The following is a 7527-nucleotide window of genomic DNA, read 5'->3' on the forward strand; positions in this document are numbered from 1 at the left end:
GATTGAAATTGACTTCTTTTAAAAATCAAATTTACCTTAGAATTGCATTAATGTGAGGAGATGGGATTGGGATTAGGAAAATATGTTTGTGGGATGTTCTATATGTGGGGCTTGAACGTTGTTGGTGCGAAGTGGCAGGTAACTCTTGAAATTAGACTAAGTGCGCACATAAGTTATCCCAAACACCATGGTTATCAAAAAAAAGAATAGAGAGTAGCCAAGATAGATTTTGGGCAATAATAGTGTATCATTTTCTATTTGCTAAGCTAATAAAGGATATTGTTGATGACTTCGGTAATAGTAGTTAAGTGTCAGCAAGGCTCTTATATAAATTGAGACTGCACAATAGGAAGAGATGTAACTTAGCAAATAATGAGAGAAATAGAAGCTTGTATAGTATTTGATGATATTGACGATAGGAGGAAAATTTTTCGCTGGTTAGGTTTCCTTTAAAAGCATATATGCCAGGAAAGAATTCTCAGATTGGTGATGGTGTTTCTTGATGCTTAGGCGAAAACCCAAAATTTACACTTGGAAGAAAGCAAGGGAATAAGAATCTAGAGTAAAACTATGGTGTGATAGTATATAATGGTACTTAAGTAATCTAGAACCACCAAAAATTAATTCCAATACTAGCATAATGCGTTAAGGAATTTAGAAAATGAAGGTTCAAACTTCTTTAGGAAGGTGTTATATAATTTATGCTCTTGCAGTACCCTTGGTGATGTCGACTTTGCGGCTTTTGTCTCCTCTATGATTACAGTCAACTGTTTTTTAAATGTTGAATAGCCGTGTAGTATATCCGAGGTATGACATAGTTTCTTATGTTCTTCGAAATCCTTATCATTGTTTACATTTCAAATGTCTTGGCATGTATCAACCTTTTCTTTTCAAATCATTTCTCTGAGTATTTTGTGTGCCCCTTCTGCAGGGATCAACAATATGTGAAGAAGTCAAAGCTTTAGGGCCCATGCGATGAGTACAACTGGACGAAGTATGATGCCACCAAAAGCCTTATTGGATACTGGGGGATGGACCTGAGCATCTTCTGGTCCTTGTTCATGGCATCTTAGCAAGGTAGGGAACTTTGTTTTCTAATCATGAAACGGATGCTACCATGTGTCTACAAATCTTATATATATGTGTGTGGATATAATATGTATGTACATGCATATAAAAATGTGTGAACATGGTTTTTTTAGAGATTTAGAGAACTGTAAGGAGTCTGGGTGTTAGGTTTTGTAGACCATAAAAGAAAAAATAAGAGACATAGAGGACAGTAGAAAGCATGAGAAGAAGAAAAAGGAATAAAGTCACAAAGTTAAAATGTGAGCATACTAGTTAACAATTAGCTGCTATTCTCTTTTTTTATACAAATAATACATTGGAAATTCAGGATGTCCTAGGTACATATCAAAAGGATTAGTGACAAGATGCAATAAAGTAGTTTTCTTCATAGTCATTTTCAATCTGTCACCAACAATTACTTCAAACCTGTATAGTTTGACAAAGGAAATTGCTCTATCGGCAAGAGTACTACATTTCCAACCAAGAAGTTGGGAATTGGAGTTTCCAAATAAATTAAAGTGGTAAAAGGCTAGAGTTAAATCCTCTGAGGTGTTGGAGTTTTCCAACGACAACATAAAAAAAGGGCAGCTCGATGCACTAAAGCTCCTGCTATTATGTGACCTTGGTTTGCAAATATTATGTTCGAATAGTGGACTTTCAACCTATATCACATTTTTGGCACTTTTATTTTTCATAAAGTATGACACTCAACCTAGGCATTTCTCCAGATGACATACATGACTATATTTGTTTATCACTTTTATATTTCGCCCTTGAACTTTCTTTTATGTGAGGTTGATGATTTACTTGCTAACCCATGATCTGGTTGTCAAGGGTTGTCTCTGACATTTGTGTATTGACACTGTCTTAAATGCTGATAGCACCCATATCAGTCAATTAATTATGCCTCAACCCAAAATAAATGTTCATATCATCCTTAGTCTAAGAAATTCTTCCGGAAAATTAGCATGTTGTTGTTTACATCACTGAGCTTTCTAAAAAATGCAGCCCAAGTGACTGGACGTATGTACAAGCAGAGTTGAGGAGGTGGCTGGGAGGAAAATTTTTTATATATGGTTCATTTGCAGTTTGCTTGGACCCATATGATTCTGATTGTGGTGTTTACTTAGTCCTCTTTCATAGTTGCCAATATTTTCAAGGGAATTTTTTGGTAAGCAACTTAAAATCTATTTCTTCCATTTTGAATAGATTTCTATGTCTTTTCTCTTTCACTTGTTTGGGATTTATGTTATTTTGTTGCTAAAACTATTCTTTGGAGCCTCTACTCTGCCTCTGCTTCTTCTCATTGTTGTGCTCCCCTTTTGGCCAGTATTCATGGTGTGTCCAACTTCAGGTTTTTAGGTAAAGTAAGCAGAAAGACATCAAGATGCAAGATTACATAGAGAAAGAAACTAATAGCTTTAGAACATAGCTACATTAAGCTATGATAATTAGCAAAACCCTGTGGAACTGTCAAAAGAATTGTACTCCAAACATGTTTTGAGGGCCACTCCTCGAACATACCATTCACAGATAATCCAAGTATATAGCATTCTTTCACAGTATACTATTCACAGATAATCCAGGTAAATCCTATGTTGGTAGTTGCTGTTTAAGAAGTGTAGCCAATGTTGTCTGGCTATTTTACTTCAACCAATATGGTTGGTTGAAATCTTGCCTGAGCTCTTCGGCATTGCATTGGCAAATCAGCTATTTTATATTCTAGCTTGCCTTAAGATTTTAGCCAAAATAGTTGGTGTTTGTTTACAAGAGCTTTTATGGGGGAACAACCAAGCAAAGTCATTTATAAATAAAAGGAGATGCAACACCTTCCACAGTGGAGGTTTTTTAGGGATAAACAAGATGTGAAAGCATCTCACACTTGCATCTTCCTCACTTGCACTTATCTCTTTCATCTTAATGTGAAAAATAGAGAACTATCTGGAATGAGTAGCTTTGCTTCTTATAAAAGAGTTCCAGTAGACCCTTGGCCTGAAATTTTGAACTTCAGATTCTTCTTGGTGTTGTTTTGGAATTCCTTATGAATAATTATATTGTTTCCATAATATATTTATTCAGATTGCTAAGTCAGACTCGCTTAATGTCCTCTTTACTTATATTAAAAGTGGTTTATCGTTTGATTTTTATACTTTGCATTTTCATGTAGCCAAGTGATGGGGCTAGTGATGATAATGATCCTAATGACATTCTTTGATTTCGTTGCATTTGTCTTGGATATTCAATTATGATGATGTAATTGTGTAGTTGGAGTGGATCTTAGAATATTGAAGTTTTTGTGTTTAAATTTGATTTTGGAGTTTGAAGATACTAGTTAATGTTGAAACTTTGGAGTCTGAAGATGTTAATGTTGAAAATTTAATTTTGAAGTTTAATGCTCAATGTATTTTTGATATGCTTGTCAATTACAATGTTTAATTACTCATGTTGTATTAATGATATATGAATTGAAGAAATATTGGATTGTAGGTTATGTCTAAAGGAACAATTAAATTTGAGCTAAAATTAGAATCTATAATTAGTTATTGAAAATTGACGGGCCTACTAATTTATTTTTAAAAAAAAATTACAGAGGTTTTAAATCCCCGCAAAATAACCGCCACAAATTAATTATGGGGGTCGAAAAAACCACCGCAAATTGTTTATGATGGCTCGTATTGTGGGGGTTTTGAAAACCGTCGAAATTATATTTTGCGGGGGTTTAAAACCCTGCAAATCGTAAAATTAACCCCCGCAATTTGACCCATTTTTTGTAGTCACATAAAGATTAAAATACTTATAATATTGAGGAACTAATAAATATTGATTCTATAAATTAAAAAAATTAATTTTGTAAGAATTTTCGGACAAAAAGGCAAAACCACGTCCCTAGCTGCACCATCCCAATCTCCTTGCTATACTAACCACAAAAGGAAAAACCCTAGATCCCTCTTCTTCATTAGAAAATAGTTAGTGTGTTTTTGAAAATCCCATTCTGCAAAATGAAGTACAATCCTCGCGTTTCTCGTCACGCCGCAAGAACCGCAAAGCCCATTTCACAGCTGGATCAAGTCTTCGCAGAATCCTTATGTCAGCACCACTTTCCTCCAAATTACGAATAAAGTACAATGTAAGATCAATGCATATCTGTAAAGACGATGAAGTTCAAGTATTACAAGGAACATACAAAGGACGAGAAGGGAAAGTCGTCTAGGTGTACCGTAAAAAATGGGTGATACACATTGAACGTATAACTAGAGAGAAAATTAATGGTTCTACTGTTAATGTTGGAATTCATCCATTGAAAGTTGTTGTTACTAAACTTAAGTTTGATAAAGATAGGAAATTATTGATTGATCGTAAAGCGAAAGGACGTAATGCTACTGATAAAGATAAGGGGACGAAGTATACTTCTGATGATACTATGCAGATCGTTGATTAAATTTGAAGTTGTTGAATGTTAGTTGAATCTTGATTTGGATAGCTTTGGATAGCTGAAGAGAGATTGTGATATTCGTATGTTTTTTGGGTTATTATGGTTCTTGAGATCTCTAGTTTGTTGGATTTGTTTATGATAATTGGATGATGCTAAAAGTTGTTTTTGGATTGATTAATATCACTTAAGTTAAAGATTTTTACTTATGTGCATGTTTCACTTTATTTCTGTTTCTTTCTGCTAGAATGATTGATTCAACAGGTTTGTTATTTGTATAGATCTGTGAAATATTTAGTGATTAAGATTGTTAAGAATGGCATGCTTGTTGATTGTTTTGAGGTTCGTGATATATAGTTCAGACGTAGAGTACGTAAGAGTGTGTTCCGTATGAAAGTAAGACTTTTCCCAAAAAATAAGTGGTGTTTATATATAATCTTGATAAATACTATAGAAGAGGTAGGGTTGAAAGTAGTGGAGTGTGTGGGGTGGTGAGGATGAGGGCCACAGGGGTTGGGGTGAAGATGAGGTACAATTTAGAATGTCACTTGTGGAACTTGATTTTCCTATTTCTTTTAATAAATCATTTTCCTTAGTTTTAAGAAACTTATGTTTCTAGAGAAAATGTTTCCAAAATTTTCGACGAACCAAACATGAGAAAATCGAAAAATATACCGAACACACCTGTTCTTAAAGAACTGCAGAGGATTTAAAAGCAAACCTAAATTTTGTGGATTTCTGTTCAAACTGTGGGGGTTGCACCACACTGTGAGGGACCAGGTCCCTTAGAATCAGTCACTGACAATCAAAAAGTAAATCATTGGTAAACTAAAGGCTTTGAAGAAAAGTAAAGACACAAATATTTAAGGTAAAAACCTCCTTGCTCAAGGGAGGAAAAATCACTGGTTGTCCTCACAAGATCCCAAAAAGTCCACTACAATCAACCTCTTGATTACAAACTCGACTTGAACCTAACTCTAGGTTCCACCTACTTGTAATAACTCTACTATAAGCCTACCTTAGCAACTCTGCTAAGAACACACCTTGATATTGATTAACTCTAACCAATATCAACCTTAGGTAACTCTACCTACGCTCAATCAAGAAAGCAAAGAAAATATTACTCGTATAGCATGAGTAATTTAGTTAGAATTCAGGACTCAACTCAAGACCACTCACTCTTTTAGCTTACAAAAGAAATAAGAACTTGAGCAATGAAGCTGGATTGAGTTTTTGCCTTTTTCAATATCTTCAATTCTAAATATTTGCAAAAAATTACTTGATAGAAAAGCATTCTTTTCCTTTTATAGTTGAATGATGATTAGGGTTGAAATACAACTAGACCAGATATCCTAAATAGTACAAGCTCCACCTGCGCAGTTTGTTACACAAGAGAATAAAACTGTGCAGACGCGTGCCAGCTGTACTATAGCCTTGAACATACAGGGACCTGGTCCCTTGTAGTCAGCTGCTCATCATCAAAACAAGATACAATAATTTTTTCTCTTTTTGATGATGACAAACCAACCACAGATTTTTGAGCATCGTTATCCATTCATCACATTTAATCAGAGTGATTACCACTACCGAAGATGAATGTTCCCCCTATCATTCAATTATCATGATTCCATCGTCATACAACATAGGACCTGGTTCTTTGTTGTCAATTGATATCTAAAATTTACTTCCCCCTGTCACTATGCACAATCATTTCTTTTACTTTCCCCTATCAACATGTCATACACATATGTAATTCAATATTCATTCACCTAGTACTTGGTCTCTAACATGCAACACACACACCTGGTCCTTAATATATGAAGTCAATATTTTCCCTTTTTGACATCATTGAAAAGTGAAAACATTAAATAAAGAGTAAAGATAAGCACAGGTTAGTTAACTCATGGTCACTGGGCAACACTAACATGAAAAATGTCTTTAATAGAAAAAGGAAATACAAGCAATACAAAAGCAAAGATTCATTTATATGTAGAGGATAATATCATTACAGTGCAAAATTTAAGTGTGCAAGAGAAAAAGCCATTGGAATCAAGAAAAGCTAAACAGGGAAGGGACTTAGAAGGATGGTTTGAAGAAGTAGAGCCATGTTATTGTTTTCTTTAGTATGAAAGTGCAACAATTCCTTAGTTAAATGGCTTATCTCTGTGATCATGCTAAGAACCTTATCTTTCAAGGTGGAGACTCTTTTCTTTCGGTCAGCTTTCTTATTTTAAGCTCATCAGTGACACTTGGACCCTCAACAGTCAGTTGCTGAATTGTCATGTTCAACTTGTTGATTTTGCTTCCTTAGCAACTATATTAAGTTGTAATTACTCTATCTCTTTGTTGAATTTCTTTGGACAGTTGGTATTTGATCACTTCTTCACACACTCAATTTTAACTAGTGTCTTCATACCAAGCATTTGCAATACAGTTCCAGGAGTTCCATTCTCATAGGCAATACCAAATTGATCAAACATTTTATTTAACCAGTAACCATAAGGCATGCCATGTTTTCCATTTTTCCCAAAAACCACTTTGTGTATGTATTCCATCATCAATGCAGGTAAACTAATGAAATCAAAAATGCTAAGACATTCCATGACATACAAGTCAGTGGCTGAAGCAATGTTTTTTTTGTGATTTGGGCAAAACTACTTTGTTTACAAAATCAAAGACCAATTGCAACTCACTCTTGAGTGATTTTCTATTCACTGCAGCCATTGATTTACCTTTAACCTTTGATGCAGTTGCCAAAAAATCTATTGATAGCTATTGCTTTGAGATAATCTTCACACTACAAATAGGAATATACAAAATTCTCCTAAGTAAAGCAACATCAATATTCAACTACTTTCCTTGAACTACAGCAGTCATCTTCATTTTATCTTCAGAAAACTCCAATGTGGAATAGAATTCCCTAAACACCTCATCAAAGACTGTGGGAATAGGTCCTTCCATGAGATGCATCCAACCTTGATGTTTATTAGATCAACTAACTCCAACATTTCAAGTTCTGTTAACACACT

General features: G+C 34.5%; 1 pseudogene; it reads left to right on the forward strand.

Moving 5' to 3' along the window:
* Window positions 1-4067: 4067 nt before the first annotated feature.
* LOC107869721 lies at window positions 4068-4507 on the forward strand (annotated as a pseudogene).
* Window positions 4508-7527: the final 3020 nt, after the last annotated feature.

Source organism: Capsicum annuum, chromosome 4 (assembly GCF_002878395.1).
Source record: "Capsicum annuum cultivar UCD-10X-F1 chromosome 4, UCD10Xv1.1, whole genome shotgun sequence".
Classification (NCBI taxonomy): domain Eukaryota; kingdom Viridiplantae; phylum Streptophyta; class Magnoliopsida; order Solanales; family Solanaceae; genus Capsicum; species Capsicum annuum.